Below are 14733 nucleotides of genomic sequence, written 5' to 3' on the forward strand. Positions count from 1 at the left end.
AAAAATATTGTTATGTTTGCTTAGTTACCTATTTAATTCTAATATCATAAAACTCAAAATAAATTCATAAACCCAATTATAATTTTCAAATTATTAAGTGTTAGTTGTAAATATGAAATAAGTTATACATTTATATTGTTGTTTTTTTCGGGTGCCGGACGAAATCCCGAAGGCCGAAATCCCGAAAAATAAAAAAATATAAACAGTAATAATTTTCAACCAGCGGCACCCCAATAGGCGGCGCTTTTCCTCGATTGTATAATTTAACAAGATAATTAAAATAGTTATATAAAAACTATTATTAATTATAAAATGAAGCAAGAAAATAATTTTCAACCAGCGGCACCCCAATAGGCGGCGCGTTTTCTAGAGTGTGTAATTTAACAAGATAATTAAAATAGTTATATAAAAACTGTTGTTAATTATGGAATGAAGCAACAAAATAATTTTCAACCAGCTGCACCCCAATAGGCGGCGCTTTTCCTCGATTGTATAATTAAACAAGATAATTAAAATAGTTATATAAAAACTATTATTAATTATAAAATGAAGCAAGAAAATAATTTTCAACCAGCGGTACTCCAATAGGCGGCGCTTTTTCTTGAATGTGTAATTTAACAAGATAATTAAAATAGTTATAATAAAAACTATTCATAATTATGGAATCAAGCAACAAAATAATTTTCAACCAGCGGTACCCCAATAGGCGGCGCTTTTTCTTGAATGTGTAATTTAACAAGATAATTAAAATAGTTATATAAAAACTGTTATTAATCATGGAATGAAGCAACAAAATAATTTTCAACCAGCGGCACCCCAAAAGCCGGCGCTTTTTCTCGATTGTATAATTTATCTTGATAATTAAAATAGTAGTATTAAAAACTATTATTTATTATGGAATGAAGCAAAAAAATAATTTTTAACCAGCAGTACCCCAATAGGCGGCGCTTTTTCTTGAATGTGTAATTTAACAAGATAATTAAAATAGTTATAATAAAAACTATTCATAATTATGGAATCAAGCAACAAAATAATTTTCAACCAGCGGTACCCCAATAGGCGGCGCTTTTTCTTGAATGTGTAATTTAACAAGATAATTAAAATAGTTATATAAAAACTGTTATTAATCATGGAATGAAGCAACAAAATAATTTTCAACCAGCGGCACCCCAAAAGGCGGCGCTTTTTCTCGATTGTATAATTTATCTTGATAATTAAAATAGTAGTATTAAAAACTATTATTTATTATGGAATGAAGCAAAAAAATAATTTTTAACCAGCAGTACCCTAATAGGCGGCGCTTTTTCTTGAATGTGTAATTTAACAAGATAATTAAAATAGTTATAATAAAAACTATTCATAATTATGGAATCAAGCAACAAAATAATTTTCAACCAGCGGCACCCCAAAAGGCGGCGCTTTTTCTCGATTGTATAATTTATCTTGATAATTAAAATAGTAGTATTAAAAACTATTATTTATTATGGAATGAAGCAAAAAAATAATTTTCAACCAGCGGTACCCCAATAGGCGGCGTTTTTTCTTGAATGTGTAATTTAACAAGATAATTAAAATAGTTATAATAAAAACTATTCATAATTATGGAATCAAGCAACAAAATAATTTTCAACCAGCGGCACCCCAAAAGGCGGCGCTTTTTCTCGATTGTATATTTTAACTAGATAATTAAAATAGTAGTATTTAAAACTATTATTAATTATGAAATGAAGCAAGAAAATAATTTTCAACCAGCGGTACCCCAATAGGCGGCGCTTTTTCTTGGGTGTGTAATTTAACAAGATAATTAAAATGGTTATATAAAAACTGTTATTAATTATGGAATGAAGCAACAAAATAATTTTCAACCAGCTGCACCCCAATAGGCGGCGCTTTTCCTCGATTGTATAATTAAACAAGATAATTAAAATAGTTATATAAGAACAATTATTAATTATGGAATGAAGTAAGAAAATAATTATCTTGTTTAATTACACACTCTAGAAAAAGAGCCGCCTATTGGGGTACCGCTGGTTGAAAATTATTTTTTTGCTTCATTCCATAATAAATAATAGTTTTTAATACTACTATTTTAATTATCAAGATAAATTATACAATCGAGAAAAAGCGCCGCCTTTTGGGGTGCCGCTGGTTGAAAATTATTTTGTTGCTTCATTCCATAATTAATAACAGTTTTTATATAAATATTTTAATTATCTTGTTAAATTACACACCCAAGAAAAAGCGCCGCCTATTGGGGTACCGCTGGTTGAAAATTATTTTTTTGCTTCATTCCATAATAAATAATAGTTTTTAATACTACTATTTTAATTATCAAGATAAATTATACAATCGAGAAAAAGCGCCGCCTTTTGGGGTGCCGCTGGTTGAAAATTATTTTGTTGCTTGATTCCATAATTATGAATAGTTTTTATTATAACTATTTTAATTATCTTGTTAAATTACACATTCAAGAAAAAGCGCCGCCTATTGGGGTACCGCTGGTTGAAAATTATTTTTTTGCTTCATTCCATAATTAATAATAGTTTTTAATACTACTATTTTAATTATCTAGATAAATTATACAATCGAGAAAAAGCGCCGCCTTTTGGGGTGCCGCTGGTTGAAAATTATTTTGTTGCTTCATTCCATGATTAATAACAGTTTTTATATAACTATTTTAATTATCTTGTTAAATTACACACCCAAGAAAAAGCGCCGCCTATTGGGGAACCGCTGGTTGAAAATTAATACTGTTTATATTTTTTTATTTTTCGGGATTTCGGCCATTCGGGATTTTGGCTTTCGGGATTTCGGCTTTCGGGATGTCGGCATTCGGGATTTCAGCATTCGGGATTTCGTCCGGCACCCATTTTAACACAACCCTGTTTGTTAGAATACAAAACAAACCAATCGAATACAAAACAAAACTGTCCATCTCCAATAGTATTTATTTCAAACCTGGTCAAATCCAGATGATACAAAACAAACATAGCCATCTCCAACATAAAATCGTAAATATCTTGTTTGTTAAAGATTCGCGATTATTGAGCATTGTTTAAATCGTATCTTTTAAATAAAATATAATCATAAATTAGGAAATTATTAACTTACGGGTTCAAATTAACCACAAAAACAAAAAAGTTGATTTACTCAGTTTCACTTGTGATGGAGATGGCTACGTTTGTTTTTTAGCGTCACATATATAGAGATTACTGTATGGACGGTTCATCTCTACGAATTGTGTGCTGACGACTGCCATCTGTTAAAAATATGTTAAAATATTAAATAAATTTACATTAACGCTGATGTTAAAAATTTTACATAGATATCGTTGTATTTTAAAATATTTAACGAGTTTCTTTTTAATTTTCAAGGAATATTATTTTTTTCTGAACGTGATTACTGATTAGGATATTAACATGGGTATTAATTATTGATTCAATTAAAATGAATCTGTACTGATTTTGTTGTGGTATTAGAAGGTCAATGAATTTTTATTTATTATGCTTTTTCCATCATTGTTTAAAATTGTTAGCCGGGTTGACAACCCTAACTTTTAATACCTACACTAAAGATCACATCAAACTAATGAAACATTTTCACTCAATTACGCGATCGTGCTGTTTCCAAAATTACTACCTGTCACTTTATTAGACGAGTAATTTACCTTGTTTTATGGGATAGTTTGAAATGTAATGATTAGGTATAGAACAACACGCCATTAACGTGGTGCGAGTACATAATATCCTCTATATGAGGGAAATTTTGTTTGCTAACTTTACGGGCGATTGTATGGCAAACAAAGGCTAGTTTAGCGCCATTGCATAGCGGCGGCCGATAGAAAAAGATTCAAAAATACTTACACATAATAATATGTACTGCCTGTAATAAAATTTATACTGCTAGCTTCAATACTGGGACCATACCTAAATAAGATTTCACAGACTTACTGAAATAAAAAGGATTTCAAGTGATGTTTTTTAAAATAAATATAAAACATATTAAAACTATGAATTAGTCAAAAATCTCTTAGGGTCAGCATAGAATATGACCATAAAATATAATATTATGTAATAATAAGATGGGGGGTCCTGTGACATATTCATATTTTATAATATTTTTTTACAATTTCTTGTAAGTTTATCTTTGACTTAAAATAAAAAAAATATTTTTCTTTCTAATGTTATCTGACATATTTATTAATTAATGCAGTTAAAATTGTAAATTATCAAAAAAAAGTATTTATTAAATTGAAAGCTTCGTATTTTTCCGCTAGGTGCCTTTGTTAGATATAGATATCGCCTTAAATAAAATACAATACCTACCTATCTAATAAGTATTATTATATAGATAAGTAGGTACTTAATTGTTTTGAAATAGGTTTTAATATTGTGATATTATGTTTTATTGAGTAATATTTGGATCATTCATTGTCCCTGCAAATTTTATTAAGGCGAAGTCTTCACTGAGCCTTTTTTAAAGAGGCACCTAGCGGAAAAATACGAAGCTTGCAATTTGAGACATTTTTTTTGATAATTTACAATTTCAACTGTATTAATGAATACATATGTATCTGAAAACATTAAAAATAAAAATATTTTTTATTTTAGGTCAAAGACAAACTTACAATTGTAAAAAATGTAATAAAATGTGAATTTGTTCTATCGGTCCGCACCCTATTATTACATATATTTTATGGTCATATTTATTATTAAAATTTAGTTTATTAAGTTTTCTAAGCAACACCTAAGCGATTTTTGACAAATTCATAGTTTTAATATTTTTTATATCTATTTTAAAAAACATCGATTTTTATAAAAAATATAAATGTGTATAACTTGAAATCCTTTTTATTTATATCAAACCAATTATTTTTATAAATATAAATAAAATATTTATATTAATATAAATATAAAGGATTTCAAGTTATACACATTTATATTTTTTATAAAAATCGATGTTTTTTAAAATAGATATAAAAAATATTAAAACTATGAAAATGTCAAAAATCGCTTAGGTGATGCTTAGAAAACTTAATAAACTAAATTTTAATAATAAATATGACCATAAAATATATGTAATAATAGGGTGCGGACCGATAGAACAAATTCACATTTTATTACATTTTTTACAATTGTAAGTTTGTCTTTGACTTAAAATAAAAAATATTTTTATTTTTAATGTTTTCAGATACATATGTATTCATTAATACAGTTTTAATTGTAAATTATCAAAAAAATGTCTCAAATTGCAAGCTTCGTATTTTTCCGCTAGGTGCCTCTTTAAAAAAGGCTCAGTGAAGACTTCGCCTTAAGAGCGTACTTCAGTGAATCGACAAATAATTTTCAACAGTAGGTGCGACGAAATTTTTACTCGTCGTCAATCAGAGACCGATAGAGAGGTGTGCGTACGTCGATTTTTTTGTCATGGCGTTGGATGAAATATTCTTAAATCGTGTAAAGATGACAAAAAAACTTAACGTATGTACTTAAAAAAGAACACATGTCAATGAATATACTATTATTATTAATAGTAATATAACAATAAACATACCTAACATTAAATGGACACATGTTGGATTTTTATGACAATAATTATATTTCGTTCGGCACGCGTCATTTGAACAATCCGCGCATCGCGTAGCCACGATCTTTTTAGACCATGCCTCAACTGAAGTACATATAGCCTTAACTATTCTTGTATAATGTATAATATTAGGTATGTATTAATAAGATAGTCATTGTCTTCCGATGTACCTATCTATCGATGTAGGTATCATAGTATTTATGAAAAGTGGGAATTCAATTGGTCGTGTCCCCACGATGTATCTGTAGTTTAAGGTCCCCACTAAAATAGTGGCGAAACCTAATCAGGGTTGTGCTAATTCGGCGCTTCAGTGGATTAGCGTCGTGTCACGTTTTCAACTACTAATCCGTCGTCACTCAACGTGCGTAGGTACACAAACAATATTGTTTCCGATGTAAATTTAGATACAGCCCTGCCCAATGTAACAAGGGTGCACACCACACTCATAATCTCAAAAGTATTACACAGGAAACTAGGAAAATTACCTTAGTTGCTAAGTACCTACTAGGTATCTTAGCCAGATATACTTTCCCCCTGTATTATAGTATGAATATTCTGTCAACTTGATACTTAGGTAACTATATAAATACTTACAACATGTTTAATGGATTACCTAATTGATAGGTACCTATCTCGCCTATAAACGTCGGTCAAGATACATAGTCTGACATAGGTACCTAATAAAAATAATATGCCAATACAGCAATCAATACTCGATGATCAAAAATCAAATTGTATTTAATATAAAATTTACCAAAGAATTTACCATTAATTTTTGGATGCTCCATAGCTTGTATATAGACATTTTGCCACTCTGTACATCAGCCCGGATAGCTCAGTCGGTAGAGCATTGGACTTTTAATCCAAGGGTCCAGGGTTCAAGTCCCTGTTCGGGCGGCTTCTTTTTTATAAATTTTATTCATAAGAATGACTTTTTTATTACAGGCATTTAAATAATAATAATTTATTATTAGTCTTCGATCAATAATAATCATAATATATATGACTGCTCTTTCTCTTATGCGCCATTATTGAAATTTGGTTTAATTTAAATATTATTTTAAAGATTGTAGTATTAATTTGGATTATTTATAGATGCTATTATTTGTAGGTATAGTAAAAATTGATGAAATAAATGAAAAAAAAATAATAAAGTAAATTTTATTTAAATACTAATTGTAAGTATCAGAATTTAATTTAGCGGATTAGCCCATCACAACGTTATATTAATAATAGTATAACCAACACGTTTAATAGGTACCTATCTCAATAATAACATATTTTTCGGGACCTCATGACTGAGGATCGTGATCCGGATGATTTGACCGTCGAGGAGCTTTTTTACAAGGCGTACAACGACACTCAGGGCCTGTGTTTGTGATTATTAATAATATTATTATGGTCCGTACATCTGGAGGAAGCTTGTCCTCTATACCTATATACTACGATCTTCGACTTACCAGCCTAAAATAGTTTTAAAAAAGTGTTCTGGAATTAGACTAATGATTTATGATTAGATTAATGATTATTTTAAAGAATATTAAAGTAATAGATGGATTGAAAGCTCGGTCATTTTTGGTCACACCATTGGCACAGTTCTTGTAACACAAAAATAATGACACAGTACTTGGACATTTCGTACATTTGAAAATATATTTCAATGAACAGAAATCATAAATTTAGTATGACGCACGGTTCAAAACTACATGCGATTTCAGTCTATGGATAGGCCCAACGAATGAAAATAATCAAAAGAGCAATGGCTTCATCTCAGCGAACACAGAACATAACAGATTCTGGGTTATTATTATGATTATTGGTTCGCTTAAATTCTATTATAAACTAGGTATATATTAGTATTTATGTATAGAAATACTACATCCGTCTATTTACTACATCTATGATAGGTTATAGGTACTATTATTAAATTCATGTTTTCTGTGTAGGTATTGATTGAACCCGTATCCAACATTATTATTATTTATTACATCCAACTGACGTACCTACCTATTATTAGCATTCCCGGCTTGAATTTAATGTTATTTGTGTTGCACAACGCCTTCACTCAAGCTATCAATTAATCATGTGCACTATGCAGTCTGAGCCAGTGGTCATAAACAGTTTTATAGGACTGTGATATTATCGAATCATATTTTGCTAGAATTTAATAATTCATTACTTCGTATAGGTACAACCTCGTTAACATTATTAACAATTTAGGTTTAGTTTATAAAGATGTTTGCAAAGTTGAGTATAGGCCAGCTACCATTCGATCTTTTGGGAGGTCTGCCGATCAAACGACCATTCCGTGCATTCCAACATTAATATTCTAAATCTCTTATAATATGATCTCTGAGGGTTTTGCCGAATAGACCAAGTGCTGGGATCGAATCCGTAGACATAATTAGAGAAACGTAATTTCTTTTGCGATTCATCTAGTTGAGACCATAATATACACGAAAAATAATAGTGCCATGCCACAGCCGTCACTTAGTAACTACCTACTTGATTGGCACCGGGTACGGGCCTTGGTTTCGTCTACATAATATGACAGACGCAGTTTCTTTTGTGATTCGTTTAACTTCTACGTATAGATTCGCCTGCATAATATTATGATATACACAGTTCGTTTGTGATTCCTCTACCTGGGCAGATAATTATTTACACGACAAGTCATTGTGACAGCACCAGAAGAGATCCAAAGATTTATTAGTTACCTACATTCCATAAGGCACATGAGCCGTAAAGTAAGAACTGAAAGTGTACTAATATTTAGGTTGTAAAGTGAAGTATTTTTTGTTAATTCTACGATAAATGGTATTGTAGTGAAAATTGGGGCCTTACTAATGATCTTTTTTAGTGTTCGCATCGTTCTTCTTCTTCATCTTTGGACTTCATGGCTGACCTCGTGACCTGAATGGGCTCTACTTCAATGTGTGATGTTTATTTTATGCGTAGAGTATACGTTTTATAATTTTGCACTATTTACTACACTGATACGCCTCTTTGCCTGATTACCTCGCATAAAGTTAGATCAAATGATATTCATTTGTATTAATGTAAGTATCTAATAATAAATAATTAAATATATAATAGGTATGCCTATATAAAAAAATATATTATTAGAATATTGCATCATTTTCATCCTAGCGCTGGAGTGCTACGTTATGTTATGAAGCATAAATACTCTACTAGAGTCTGTATTCTATAAACCGGCGTACACGTCACACGGTAAGCATTGTGCCATCGCGTTCAACCGTTGCAAGTTTTCAATGGTAGGGAACGAGAAGCTTATAGAAGACTCTAGTGGTGGTTTTATCAATTCATCTTTATTATAATAGTATGATTGTATCGATTTTTCCGCGAGCCGCTGGTTTGACACAACTTTGCAGGGTAAAACTAATCGGAGTCAATGCGCTTTTAGTGCAGAAAACGTGCAAAACATCAAACTGTTTTTTCTCTCTTTATTTTTCAATTTGTTTTTGAAATACATAATTAATTATAACGCTGGCCAGAGTTTCGATGTAGCAGAAGAAAGTAAGTACTTACCCTATCGTTAGACTTGTATTTTCGTTATAAATATTATAGTCAGTACCTACCTAATGAAGCACTAGCTTTTTTAACCTTATATTAAGAAGGCTGTAATTTTATTGTGTCCTCAAGGAGGAGTTACGAGGCGCAGAGGATTTATAATTATTTCGTTATTTATATTATATTATAAGAATTATGACCTACCTACTGCCTTGTTTAGACATTATACCTAACTAATAAAAGTGAAAATCATTGCCCAAATAAGTAGTACCCAATTTGGTAAAATTAGATTAGATTAATGGGCCTCTACAGAGCGGAAGTTATAATTATATTAACATAGTTCTTTATCCGGAATGGTTGTTGGCCATTCGTCCAACCAATTGGATTTGTGCAATTGATCAAGCACATAATTTAAAATGTGACCGGTGCACACCGGTCTCACTTCTCCACTGATCATTAATTATTATCATCCATGCAGATTACAGCGCATAAGATAACTCGCGCAAGTCTTTTATCCACTTAAATATTATTTTGTTTTGAACTTGCTAATAATTTTTAATTAACTATTTTTTTTATTCAACGAATAATTCACGAGATTAAAGAATGTAACATTCTAATTATTGAACATACATAATTTTGAAAACACTTATTATTTATATTATAACCAATAGAAAAAATCTTTTTTGAAAAAAGTAAGACACCTCGCAGGATTGAACCTGCATCTCTCGGGTATCGCGCCCATGCAGATGGACCACTATGCTAAAAGCATCATACTTAATTGCGACAAATTATGTATGTTCAATAATTAGAATGTTGCATTCTTAAATCTTGTGAATATTTTGTTTTGGTTTGTAAAACATTTATACACCCACGGTGGCCTAGTTTATTTACTATAAACGGCCATTTCTGAAGATGTGTGTTACGGGTTCGATTCCGTGGTTGGGCGTTGTTTTCTTTCGATATACAAGAATGCAATGGATTGAGCGTCCAGCCAACAACTCTTAATTTGACTACACTCTTTGGAGGTCCATGCGCTTCGCATATGAGTGAACATGGTAATTTATTTTTAAACTCATACTTAAAATTTCACATTATTATGTGTATAACAAATAAGTACCAACTAATAGCTGCAACTGTCAACAAAATCAATCGCGTTGTTTTCAATAAATTTAATGGAGTTACTAATAAAAAATAGCCAGTTAACTAATTTTGTACCCATTCGGACATGCCGTGCGATGAACTCACTCTACTAAATGTCAAGTCCTCCCCAAACTCTCTCCTGTCTTAACTTTACACCACCCCCATTATTGCCTTCTTGGTTCTTGAAAGTTACTTCACTCGTCGCCAGGGCTGCCAAAGTTTTTATTACCGGTCATGCCAACGGATTTCCGGTAATGATTATATATTTTGTATTGTCTTTACAAATTTATCGAAATGATAAAATGCATTAATTTTAAATGCTTTCACTCAATTCCTGACAGTACACGGGTACATAGAACACTTCGTTGTCTTCATGTCACTAAATATAAATGACGGCAGAGCAAATCAAGATGATTTATTTTTATTTTGTGAACTCTTCCTTTAAGCACCCTTGGTGCATGATCGCTACATAAGTATCTACCCACCAATTCCAATTTCAGTTTTTTTAAACATATTGTGGACATTACAAATTATAAGTTTAAGACGTTCACAACATGACATAAAACATTATTATAAAGAAGTAAGAAAAAGAAAAGTCATAAAAGGCATAAAAATGAAAATATAAAAAGAGAACATAATATTATAAACAACATACAAAAGCAGTTAAAATACAATTATAGGTACATATATAGTAGTTCAAAGAAGTACAGCGAGTTTGCTAAGGAGACGCTATTTTAAGAATTTATAAAATAGCGTCCACCTAAACTCACCCTCACGCAAGTGGAATATATCAACACCCGAAGCAATTTTTCGCCCTCCCAATTGGAATTACCAGTAGCAGGTTGGTTCTGCACCTTGGGAGAATAAACAACTGATGCTCCCTGATTCTAAGATAGTTATCACTGTTATCAGTTACCGTGCAGCTTCGCTTCAGGATAAGGAAGTGTGGCACTAAAATATTTTCATTATGACACGTTTATACCGTCATGAAAGGCGGTCGTGCACAAATCGTGGCTGCATATATATGGCGGGTGGAGATGGAGTAACTCCAATCACTGTGTATGTATGTTACTGTATTCTGTACAACATGCAGCTCTACAATCTTTCCAAGAGTAATGCATCTCCTCATTCGGTAGGTCATGCAGCAAGAATGGGCGGTGTCCAACCGCCGAGGATCATTATGGATACCAGGCAGGATGGTCGTAGGTCGATTGGCAGGCATAAACCTCGGTTGGACGGTGTCAACAAAGATGCTAGAGTGGCTAGTCTGGAGGGCATTTGTGAGATTGGAAGAAGTTCTTGGAGGAAGCCAGGATACATGCTTGTTAAGCCGTTGATGATGATTTCTTCACTTAGTTCATTCTGCAGTTTTGTATTATATTATATTGATCGTGTCAACTGTCATTTGGCAGAAAGACATTGTATGAATTAAAATAAAACACAATGTAGTACTTATTCCACATAGTTTAATAAACATCATTCATCAGGACCAACGATGTTGAAAAAAACCTTCTTCTATAGAAATGGAGCCCAAGTGTTTGAAATTGGACAAAAAAAGGACAACGGGTCCACTGGTTAAGTTAGCTACAAGTGACTTCGTATTCCAGGTTCATTTGCACAAATGCTATGGCATTTATTTGCCAATCCTGTAAAATTTCCGTAAAACCGTTTATAACTGCAGTCGAGTAAGTAAGCACAGTGAACAAAAAAATGGCAGCCATTACGTGTGTCAGAAAATCGGAATGCAAACTGAGCGCTGTTAATATTTGTGGAGTTTACAAACTTATTCATGCTTCTCGCAGTTGCTAACTAAGTTAAAATGTTATAATCTTCTAATATAATCGAAATTCTTTGATCAGGACCAATTTCGTCATCTTCAATGGGAAATTATCAACTGGTCAATATTTTATCGGTGCTCCGTGCTTCTCTCTCTCTCTCATGAGCACTCTTTTGTTAGTTTTAAGTTTAGTCAAAGCACACGTGAATACGTGGCGACCTTAGTCTTGTAAAACTGCTCCTGAAGTATTTACAGGTAGGTATAAACAACTGCTTCACATCGCTGATACACCTGATTAATGGGTATTTCGAGGGGTAGGTATATGTTTGTGTTAATGATGAAGTAGAAAAAAATATGGCACCTGGTTTACAAAAAAGTGGACCAATTGTAGACATCCACGGAGTGTTGGTGATCGCTGGTGAAAGGCGCTCATCTGTGGTGACATTCAACGAAATATGTAGACGCAGTTTAATACCTCCACTCCTCTATACATGTAAACATTGAGTAAGTGGTTATATACATGATGGTAGGCTATATATACATGATATTCCTGGAGAATATCGTTTGTTATTGTTTGGAAATGCCATCGCATTCAACCCGTTGTCGCTGTGTTGGCTTCTATATGTCAACACAGTGTCGTGCGTCTCGTGAAATGGTGTAGAGAGAAAACATATCTGTTACTAATAAATTCTTACGTGATAAATGATCTATAAAATACGTATTCGCATTATGAAGAGTTTTGTTCAAACGTTGGACTGTTCTTTTAAATTCGTGTGGTTTTACAAACGGATATTGTAATGCAATAGTGAATATTGATTTAGATTTGCGGTTCTATTTCTAAGAAGTAAACATTCTAGCTAAGGCCTTTGCCGTTTTATTTTAAATATATTATCTTAAGCTAGACTGAACTTTTACTGAAAATAATCGTCTTAGTGGTGCTAACTATCAATAAAATTCTTCTTGGTGGAAAGGGATAGAATTACTTAAAACCAATGACATTAATATGGACGAATCATCTGGAAAAGAAAATGACACTCAATTTATTGTCGGGTCTGCCGAATGGCATAATCTGTTCTAATGCCATTACAATAAAGGTCATATTGTGAAAGTGTCAAACATTATATGAAAAATTATTATTCATTTTACATGCAATTTTATTCTAAAGTTAATTAATTAAAATAATTAGCCCCCTGCGTGACATAGCCACGTCACTGTCTAACAGGCTATATAATATCTAACTACTACCCCTCTTGTGTTTAAGCAAATACATCGGCGGACATGTTTTACACTTTTCCAGCAGGTAGGGGCGGCGGCGGGCGCTAATGTTGTGTAAATATCACGCCAGTTTTTCCACCCCTCCCCGCGCTGGAAAATTGCAGGGCGGCTGCAAATAGCCGATCGCTTACCGACGCTCAAATTACACGGCCGCTCATTAAGAATAAGCAGTACATTTTTTATGACACGATGCAGGGTGGTCGGACACATGCGCACCGGACATCAGCGCACGGGGACAAAAGCGCATTGTTTCATAATATATTATTTAATAATAAATACATATTTTTTTAACGTTAACTAAACGTTTTATATTAAGTCTTTCTACTCATATAGTACTACTCGTATACAGAAGTGCTAATTAGTACTAATCAAAAAAACACTGTGGGGGTCATGATGTGTTGTGGATGAGGAAGTCGAGATTTGGTGGTTGCTTCGATGGATGTTAGAGCGAGTTTTATTTGCAGGATAAACAGTCGGTACAAGAGTATGTTACAATACCTAGTTATATTACAATACTTATGATACTGTTCCGAGGTCCGAATCTCGGTAGAATGAGATGTTGTGCGGAGCGATATAGATTGAGATACTAATAGACCGGGAACTTATATTCGAGTGACATGTCAATGAATTATGATTCGCTATTTATTGCCGTACTCACAATCAAAATAATTTGCGTTTGCCATAATTGGACACTATGGGAAATATAATTTATAATTCCGGTTAGTTATTTAATATAGCCGATCAATATGCTGACATGGGTTGAATTGTTTACCCCCATACATTCTATTAAAATCTGGGGGAGGCCCAAGTACTCCAAACACGGGGTTCCACACAATGTTATTAAGCACAATACTTTTGTTAATGAAGCTATCAACCTAAAATCTGATAGATTGTTCAGTTTCCAGATATAAAAGTAAAAAAAGGCTGTCGTTGAGCTATTTTTCGAGATAATGGGACTTGTGATTGCATTGGTGCACATGTAGTGAAGGGAGGGTAGTAGACGGACCTTTGGTGATGTGTTAGGGGCGGGATCCAAAGGTGGTCAGGGGCGGATCCGTACTATTTTTACATAAACTGACGATGTATTAGTACGTGGTAAACATCTTAGGTATATTTACTATTATTTTAGTTTTAATAAACTATTTCTTTTATTCAACGAATAATACACAAGATTTCAGAACGTAACATTCTATATACTGAATATACCTAATTTGAAAACATCTCATGCATATACACACTTAAAGAAATCATTTTGTAGAAAAAAATACGACACCCGACGGAACTTGAACCTGGATTCGCGACAGTATGTTTTTCCAATTAAACTACGGGCATCTTAGTTAATTACGACGATTTTAACTAACTTGGTAGTTATTACATGAAATGCTTAGAAATAAATTAAATGAATCCAGCAGATACAAGGTCAA

General features: G+C 32.4%; 1 protein-coding gene and 1 non-coding gene across 3 annotated transcripts in view; both read left to right on the top strand.

Moving 5' to 3' along the window:
• Positions 1–14733, top strand: part of Mmp2 (Matrix metalloproteinase 2) — a 514155-nt gene that overhangs the window by 239037 nt on the left and 260385 nt on the right. The gene's annotated exons all lie outside the window — the stretch shown is intronic.
• Positions 6411–6483, top strand: TRNAK-UUU (transfer RNA lysine (anticodon UUU)). Its single transcript has one exon. It is a non-coding gene; the product is annotated as a tRNA-Lys (tRNA).

Source organism: Rhyacophila brunnea, unplaced genomic scaffold, assembly GCF_057557595.1.
Source record: "Rhyacophila brunnea isolate RB1 unplaced genomic scaffold, BYU_Rbru_1.0 scaffold_17, whole genome shotgun sequence".
Taxonomy (NCBI): Eukaryota; Metazoa; Arthropoda; class Insecta; order Trichoptera; family Rhyacophilidae; genus Rhyacophila; species Rhyacophila brunnea.